Raw genomic sequence first — 8,550 nt, forward strand, 5'->3', positions numbered from 1 at the left:
GTTGTTGGATTCTTAATGTGGCCTTTTGTTGATGGTGTTGATGCTAATGATGTTGATGGATGATGAAGAGAGAAGGAGATCAGGTGGAGGAGGTGGAGGGGTGAGGAATAGGTGGAGGGGTAGGAAAATTGTTTGATCCATAATGTGGCCTTTTGTTGATGGTGTTGATGCTAACGACGTTGATGGAAGATGAGGAGAGAGGGGAGGGGAGGTAGGGAGGAGAAGGATAAGAAGCTTTCAAGAAGCGAATAGAATCGTTTGGCGTCAACCAGAATGACCCGCACGACATTGTTTATAGAAATAAATCGCAAATATTTGGGATTTATTTATTTTCTGTTATTTTTCTCCGCATCTGAAAAAATCTCAGGATTTGGTCACAATAAGTATATAAAACGACCAGACAGCACGTGTAATATTTTTTGTACAATAAAGAAAAAAAAAGTTAATGGTCAGTATCATTCGATTCAGAGAATTACACCATAACGTGATCGATTAAAAGGAGACGAGATAGGATCCAGGAAACAGCCCTGAAGGACTCTGGTCGAAGGACGGTAGGGCGTGGATGGCCTCTAGGTCCTTCTGGTCCGGAGGCTTTTTGTACATGACCAACGTGATGCAGTTTTGTCGTCTGCCGCAGGAGCGTAGTGGTTGTGGTTGTGGTGGAAAGGAAGGTTGTGGAGGGGGAGGGGGTGGAGTGGGTGGTAGTTGTGGAAGGGGTGGAGTGGGTGGTTGTGGTGGAAAGGATGGTTGTGGAGGGGGAGGGGATGGAGTGGGTGGTGGTTGTGGAAGGGGTGGAGTGGGTGGTGGTTGTGGAAGGGGTGGAGTGGGTGGTGGTGGTGGAAGGGGTGGAGTGGGTGGTGGTGGTGGAGAGATGGAGTGGGTGGTGGTGGTGGAAAGGATACTAGTGCACACGTATAAACCCGTCGAGGTTGTGGTTCTCTTCGTCGAGGAAATATTTCCACGTTCGACTTGATATCTCTCGTCCTGTGGGTGCGAAGATCCGGGATCGATTCCTAATGGGTACAGAAGAGTTGCGTCGAACTCATCCATCCTCTTTTTTTTTTTTATGTGGGCAGAGAAAATGTATTGACAAGAACAAAGTCACTGAAGACGAAAAGCACAATGAAACCAGCTTTATCGCATGAAAGTAACTCAGTAGAGAAGCTATACCCCCATTGTTGAAAAATGGAAATAAATATATATATATATATATATATATATATATATATATTATATATGTGTGTGTGTGTGTGTGTGTGTGTGTGTGTGTGCTGTATATACTCTACGCGTGTTCGCTGTCCGAGCGGTGTTAATGCGTCGCCAATTGCGACGGAAGTCGAGGTGATGGCGGTTCGAACCCTGCCACCGGCGAATTGAACTAAGGGCATTGTTTGCTAAATTCCACGCTACCATATCCTCTGTAAGGAGCACCGTCCTAACTTCCTGATAGGAGGGAGTTTCGCGACGTTAAACTGAATCATCCCTTTGTGTGTGTGTGTGTGTGTGTGCGTGCGTGTGTGTGTGTGTGTGTGTGTGTGTGTGTGTGTGCGTGCTCGCGTGCGTGCGTGTTTGTGAATCTTATGTGTGTATGTGCGTGCGTGCGTGTTTGTGAACCTTGTGTGTGTGTGTGTGTGTGTGTGTGTGTGTGTGAGTGTGTGTGTGTGTGTGTATATGGGTGTGGGTGTGGGTGAGTGTGAACTTGTTAATATGAATAGAATGTGAGAGTGGTTGTGTTGTACACAGCTCAGTGGTTCGAGGATTATAATAAACTTTTAAATCCAGCTATAACCAGCGCATTGACGGGCAGGCTAGTTGGTAGACAGTCCTAAAGCACTTGATGACGGGTAGACAGACTAACAAACAGATAGAAAGACGGACAGGCAGGCAGAGGGAGTATAGACCCATTAGTATGTGTGTTCGTGTGACTGCCCACGGGTACAGATAGACGGGCAACCAGTAGACGGGAGCAATTGGACAGGCAGCCACGAGAGGACAGGAGCCGGGACCGGACGAAGATGATTATGCTCCGAGATCCGGTACTCGCCACGGTGTCCGGTAAGAAAGTGAGTTGAGACTCTTCTGCAGACCTGAAGAGTTGTTGTGCGAACTTCGAGAAGAAGGCTGGGCCTTTCGCACTGACGCAGACTCCTTCTCTTCGTCTTCCTCCGTTTCCTCCTGTTCGCTTTCTTCCTCCTCCTCCTCCCCCTCCTCCTGTTCCTCTGTTCCTGCTCTTCCTCTTCATTCTCCGCATCCTGTTCTTCCTCCTCCCCTTCTTCCTCCTCTTTCTACTCCTCTCGTCTTTTTCGCCGGCCTCTTTTTATTTATCTTGTTCTTTTGTAGGTTCTGTCTCTATCTCTATCTCTTATTTCTCTCCGTCCCTCCCTCCCTCTCTCTGCTTTTCTCCATTTCTCCATCTCTTTCTCTCTCACCCTCTCTCTATATCTTTCTCCCTCTACCTCCCCCTCTCCCATCCCACACTCTCTTTCTCTCTCTCTCTCCCTCTCTTTCCCCCTCTCTCCCCTCTGTCTGTATGTATCTATCTATTATTTCTCACTCTCTGTCTCTCTCCCCCTATCTCTGCCTACCTCCCTCTACCCCCTCTCGCCAATCCCCCCCCCCTCTCTCTCTCTCTCTCTCTCTCTCTCTCTCTCTCTCTCTCTTCACTGATGGTTATGTTGGTTCCAGCGGTGGTCCATTGTTTCCCTGGGGGACTGAATCTCTTAGTGTCATCATCACCAGGGTCCGCATCCAACCAAGACCTCACTCGTCCATGACATTCAAAGAAAACTCAAGAAGAAAAATAGGCACAAAAAAAAAAAAAAAAAAAGTGGAGACACCAACTCATCAGCGTGAATCCCGGAGAAGTGTCCGGGCGAATCAAATCGATCTGTTTCGATCCGTTGGCTGGAGGCAAACAGGCTTTTGGTCTTGAGCGAGCATAAAGTTCGTCGGAAGACAAATAAGAGGTCTGGGTGTGCGCAGTGGTATTGCAGAGACAGCCCAAGAGTCCTCTTGCTCTTGACGCCTCTGAGAGACAACACAAGAGTCTCTCTGTCTCTCTGTCTCTCTCTCTCTCTCTCTCTCTCTCTATATATATATATATATATATATATATATATATATATATATATATATATGAAGGTGGAAAAAGAAGTCACGGGTCTAGTTCCGAGTTCCTGGGTTTATTCCTGACCGGTTTCGCTGTATGCTTCTTCTTCCACCTTCATCAACTTGTCACAATGTACCAGCATATATATATATATATATATATATACATATAAAATGCATATATATATGTATATATTTTATATATATATATATATTTAATATATATATAATAGAGACAGAGAGAGAGAGAGAGAGAGAGAGAGAGATAGATGGAGAGGGCTATAAAGACAGATGTGTGTGTGTGTATATATATATATATATATATATATATATATATATATATATATACACATACAGATGTGTGTATCGCGCTCTGTCTCTCTCGCTCTCTCTCTCTCTCTCTCTCTCTCTCTCTCTCTCTCTTTTTTCTCTCTCTCCATATATATATATATATATATATATATATATATATATATATATATATATATATATATATATATCCCTCTCCCTCCCTCACTTTCTCCCTCTCTCTCTCTCTCTCTCTCTCTCTCTCTCTCTCTCTCTCTCTCTCTCTCTCTCTCTCTCCCTCCCTCTCCCTCTCTGTCAATCACTGATAGGACACTTGAGGCTCGACCTTGAATTCCGTTTTCGCTCAGGTTCGAATCTCGACTGCCCGGCCGCCCCTCCCTCCCGGCGCGTCATTTCCGGTCGCAGGAACCAACTAGTCGCCTCCTCCTCCTCCTCCTCCTCCAATCACGTCGCTGTATCGTCGTCGTGGCGATTACCGGTCTTCCTCCTCCTCCTCCTCCTCCTCCTCCTTTTCCTTTTTCTTCTCCTCTTATTCCAACTCCTCTGCTTCTTCCCTCTTCTCCTCCTACTCCTCTTCCTGCTCTTTCTCCTTCTCTGCCTCTTCTTCTGCTTCTTCCTCCTTCATCCCTCCCCGCTTACATTCCTCCTCCTTCTTCACTTCTCACTTACTATCCTCCTCCTCCTTTTTCTTCTTCCCTTCTCACTTACTATCCTCCTCTTCCTTCTCCTCTTCCTCTTATTCCTCCTACTTTTCCTTTTGGTCCTCCTCCTCCCCTTCCCCTTCCTTCTCCTCCTCTTTCTCTTCCTCTTACTCCACCTTCATCCCCGCCTCCGCTTCCTCCTCCTCCTCCTTGTGCTCCTACAACTTCCCCTTTTCTTCCGTCTCCTCCTCCTTCTCCTCCTACTCTTTCTCCTACTTGACAGTCTCCACCTCCTCTTACTCTGCCTCATCCTACTACAGCTGTTCCTTTCCCAGTCCCTCCTCCTCCTCCCCCTCCCCCTCCTCCTACTTCTCCTCGTCCTCCTCCTCCCCCTCACCCTCCTCCTACTTCTCCTCCTCATCCACTTTCTCCTGCTCCTCCTTCTCCTCCTCTCTCTCCTTCTCTTTTTCTTCCTTCTCCTCCTCCTCCTCCTGCTCGCCCTCCTTTTCTTCCTCGTACTCGTCTTTCTTCCCTCCCCCATACTATCCTCCCCTTCCTTCGACTCCTTGTCCCCCTCCTCTTCTCCTCCTCTACTCGTTTTCCTCTCTCCGTCGTCTACGCCATCCTTTCCAACGTGACAGATGATTTTATCTTCATATGACTGAGCTCAGTTTTTTATTATTGTTGTTATTATTATTATTATTATTATTATTATTATTATTATTGTTATAATTGTTATAATTATTATTATTTATTACTTTTATTGTTTTATCAATATTAATATTGTTATTATTATTATTATTATCATTATTATTATCATTATTTTTATATTATTTATTCATTTATTTATTTATTGTGGGGGTATCATTGCACGGACATTTCAAAAGGTAAAAATATGGTGTATATGTACATATATATATATATATATATATATATATATATATAATATATAATATATATATATATATATAATATATCTATATATATTTCTAAGAATTAGATAAATGAACGTGTGTATGAATATTGTACACGTACAAAAATACGTAGATAAGAAAACAAGAAAAATAAAATTATATACTTTTTTATCTTTAGACATCAAAGATGTTTCTAGCAAAAGGCTTCAAATAATTCCTGTATTCCCTTCAATTTCCTTACCTTTCCTTCCCTTTCCTTCCATTTCCTTCCCTTCCCTTCCCTTCGTTTCCATTTCCATTATATTAATTTACGTCATACACATGTGTTTGTCTCAAGCGGTGTTAGGTTAGACGGTGACTGTCTAGTGTGGGCCTTATGGTCTCTTGCAGTCTCCTTCATTCTTATTCTTATGTTACACCAATACAGCTGTTGCACATTTTGTCACGCGTGCACATCGTGAAGGGACCTTAGGTCTTACATTTGCCCTCCGGAAATGTAATAATGTGTACAAAAACGTGTTATTGAGCCTTGGTGGGTGGGTGGGGGATGGGGGGGTGACGTGGCTGCCGTTTTCTGTCTACCGTGATCGTCAAGTGTAAATTCGCGTTTTCTTTCAACATTCGGATACAAACACGAACACTCCTCCCACTTTCTATCCTTTTCCTCCTTCACTCCATTTTTACTCCCTTCTCGTCCCGTTCCATCTAAATCCTTATCCCCACCTCCCTCCTCTTCTCTTCTCCTTCCTTCTCTGTTCTCGTTCGTTTCAATCTCTCTTTCTACTCTTTATGTCTCGCTTCTCCTCTCTATTCTTATTTTAACTCTCCTTCCAGCTCTCTGATTTTCCCTTCTTTACTTTTACCAGCAACACCACTTCTTCCTCCACCTCTTGTTTCCTCACATTCCTCTCCTCTTCCTCCCTCCTCCTCCTCCTCCTCGTCGTCGTCGTCGTCGTCGTCGTCCACGTTCCTCCACCACCTCACCCTCCTTGTCTCTCTTCCTCCTCTTCATCATCCCGCTACCTCCTCCTCCTCTAGCGTTTGATTATGTTACTCTGTTTACAATTACCGACGTCGCCCCTGGTTTTACTGCGTACAAATAAAACGCGATTACGAGCTTCCTCCTCCTCCTCCCCCTTTTCTTCCTCCTCCTCCGCCTTCTCTTACTCCTCCTCCTCCTCATCATCATCATCCTCTTCCTCGCCATCTCACTTTCTTTATGTTCTTTCTTGTTCTTCTTCGTCGTCTTTTCTTTCTCTTCTCAACTTCTATTTTGGGCAAAGACAAGCGATGCTATTCAGTTGAAGGGAAGACCAGTTCTTTTAGACAACTCGGACACCGACGCAACCAGTTGCATGAAACCGGTTGCTGACGACACCGCAATCAGTTGCATTGCTTCTATTCATAAAGACAATATCGCACTGAATGTGGCATTACGAAGACCCATACACTAGAAAGTAAAATCTACTACTAATAATAATAATAATAATGTTGTGTATATTTAAGACGTTTTAGAAGCTCTGCCAAGGGATTCGAATCCTGACCTGTGCGTGCATAATGACAAAGTCAAGACGCTAGCGACTGAGCTATGTGCGATGGTACAAAAGGACTGTACAAGACCCCGACCACACTCGACATAGCTACAGCAGTGGTCGGGGACTTGTACAGTCCTTTTGTACCATCGCGCATAGCTCAGTTGCTACCGTCTTGACTTCGTCATCATGCACGCACAGGTCAGGGTTGGAATCCTTTGGCAGAATTCTAAAATATTCAATAATAATGATAATGATGATGATGATAATAATAATAATAGAATAGAATAAAATGCGTGCGATCGGTTTCGTGCAACTGGCTTCTCATTTGATGTTTGTATTCCTCGAGTTAACTGGTCGGTAGAGATGAAACCTAGAGAAGATCTTTTGGGTCATATCGAGGCCCAGTTCACAATGTTTTTTTTTTTTTTTTTTTTTTTTTTTTTCTTTTAATATTATATATATTTTATTCCATTTCCTTTTTACTGATCAACGATGGACTGTTATCATTGTTATTATTCTTGTTATTGTTAATATCATTGTTATTATTAGTGTTATTATTTAGCTTATTTATTTTTACCCGGTACATGATAAAAGAAAAATCCATTACAGTGTCGATTTTTTTTTTTTTTTTTTTTTTTTTTTTTTTTTTTTTTTTTACAAATACAGCACGACTTGTGTTATGTTTTCGTGCCCACTGTTGTGTGTTCTTATACTTTGTCGTCATTCGATTTGCTGCTTTTTGGAAATATCTCCTTATCTGAAATAAATATTACAAACACTTTGATTAAATGATTCTGTTTAACGCCGTGAACTCCCTCCTATCAGAAGGCTAGGACAGTGCCCATTGTAGAGGACTTTGTAACGTGGAATTTAATAAACCATGCCCTTGGTTCGACTCGCTGGCTCAAGGTTCAAATTGCCGTCATCTCGACCTCGCCACAAGTAGCGACGCTCTAACTTGCTCGACTAGTGAACTACTTTTTAAAAAGTAGCGTTTTTTTATTCTTAGTATTATACTTAGTAATTGGTTTGTTTATCTATGTTTACATTTATGTGTATTTCGCAATTTTCATTAACCTGTGTTTGGCTTCAATTTTAGGTCTAAGGAATAGGAAACATTTTATTTTTATTTTATTTTTATTTTCATTTTCAGACCATTTATTCGAAGAACCTCGAGGATCTGCCAAGAAACTCCTCAGGTAAGACGAAACAAAATTTCCACTCGTTAATTTCCACATGTTAATTTTATATTTCTATATATCGATCCAAAAAGGTTATCACACTGGGCTTCCACGGACTTCACCAGCGTCGACAGTTGAGAGTTCGTTTGAGTAAAAACTATTTCAGTTAAAATATTTCATTTTTCAAATCTCCAAATGTCAAATTATCTTTCCGTCATTTATATAAAATATGAATGATGAACTAAGAGGTTGTAAACCCATACGAATGTTAAGACATACTGTTGAAATGTTCGTAGAGAATTCTAGATTTCTGTAAGCGAAGCTATATTCTAGTTATTCAAGTGGAGGTTGGAGGTAGGATGTTGGAGGAAAAGTAGCCCAGTGTGATAACCCCTTAACCGGGGTAATTGTCATTGGCAGTGAAGGGACAGACATATTAGAAGACAAAATTTTATTCTTAATTTTTTATTTATTTAGATTTTATTCATTTATTTTCATCATAAATTGTTATAATTTATCTGTTATTATTTATCATTATCTATTTATTTGATTGGTTGATATTTTATCTATTTACTTATATATTTATTTACTTTTTGCATCTGACCTAGTTATGGGCCAAAAGGCCTCCTGTAGACATGCTCTTCTTTTGCTATTATTATTATTAATTGCATTGGATCGCAATGGAAAAGTTAACTGACATAACTTTTCGGGCCATGATATGACAGCATTAGAACCCAGTAAATAATTGACAACATATATGTATGTGTACATTGATTGTGTATTTAGTCGTGTATTTATATGTATATTACAGTAATAGGGAAATGGGTAAATAAAGAGTGAACGCACACATGCATATGTATAT

At 41.7% G+C, this 8,550-nt stretch overlaps 1 long non-coding RNA gene across 1 annotated transcript in view; it reads left to right on the forward strand.

The window, feature by feature from the left end:
* The window catches only part of LOC143024876 (uncharacterized), a 319,012-nt gene that overhangs the window by 65,991 nt on the left and 244,471 nt on the right, over nt 1-8,550 (forward strand). Inside the window, exon 2 of the long non-coding RNA XR_012966319.1 lies at nt 7,661-7,706. This is a non-coding gene — a long non-coding RNA (uncharacterized LOC143024876). The remainder of the gene's footprint in view (nt 1-7,660; nt 7,707-8,550) is intronic.

This window comes from Oratosquilla oratoria, chromosome 4 (genome assembly GCF_046742065.1).
Source record: "Oratosquilla oratoria isolate Oo_2021 chromosome 4, ASM4674206v1, whole genome shotgun sequence".
In the NCBI taxonomy this organism is placed as follows: domain Eukaryota; kingdom Metazoa; phylum Arthropoda; class Malacostraca; order Stomatopoda; family Squillidae; genus Oratosquilla; species Oratosquilla oratoria.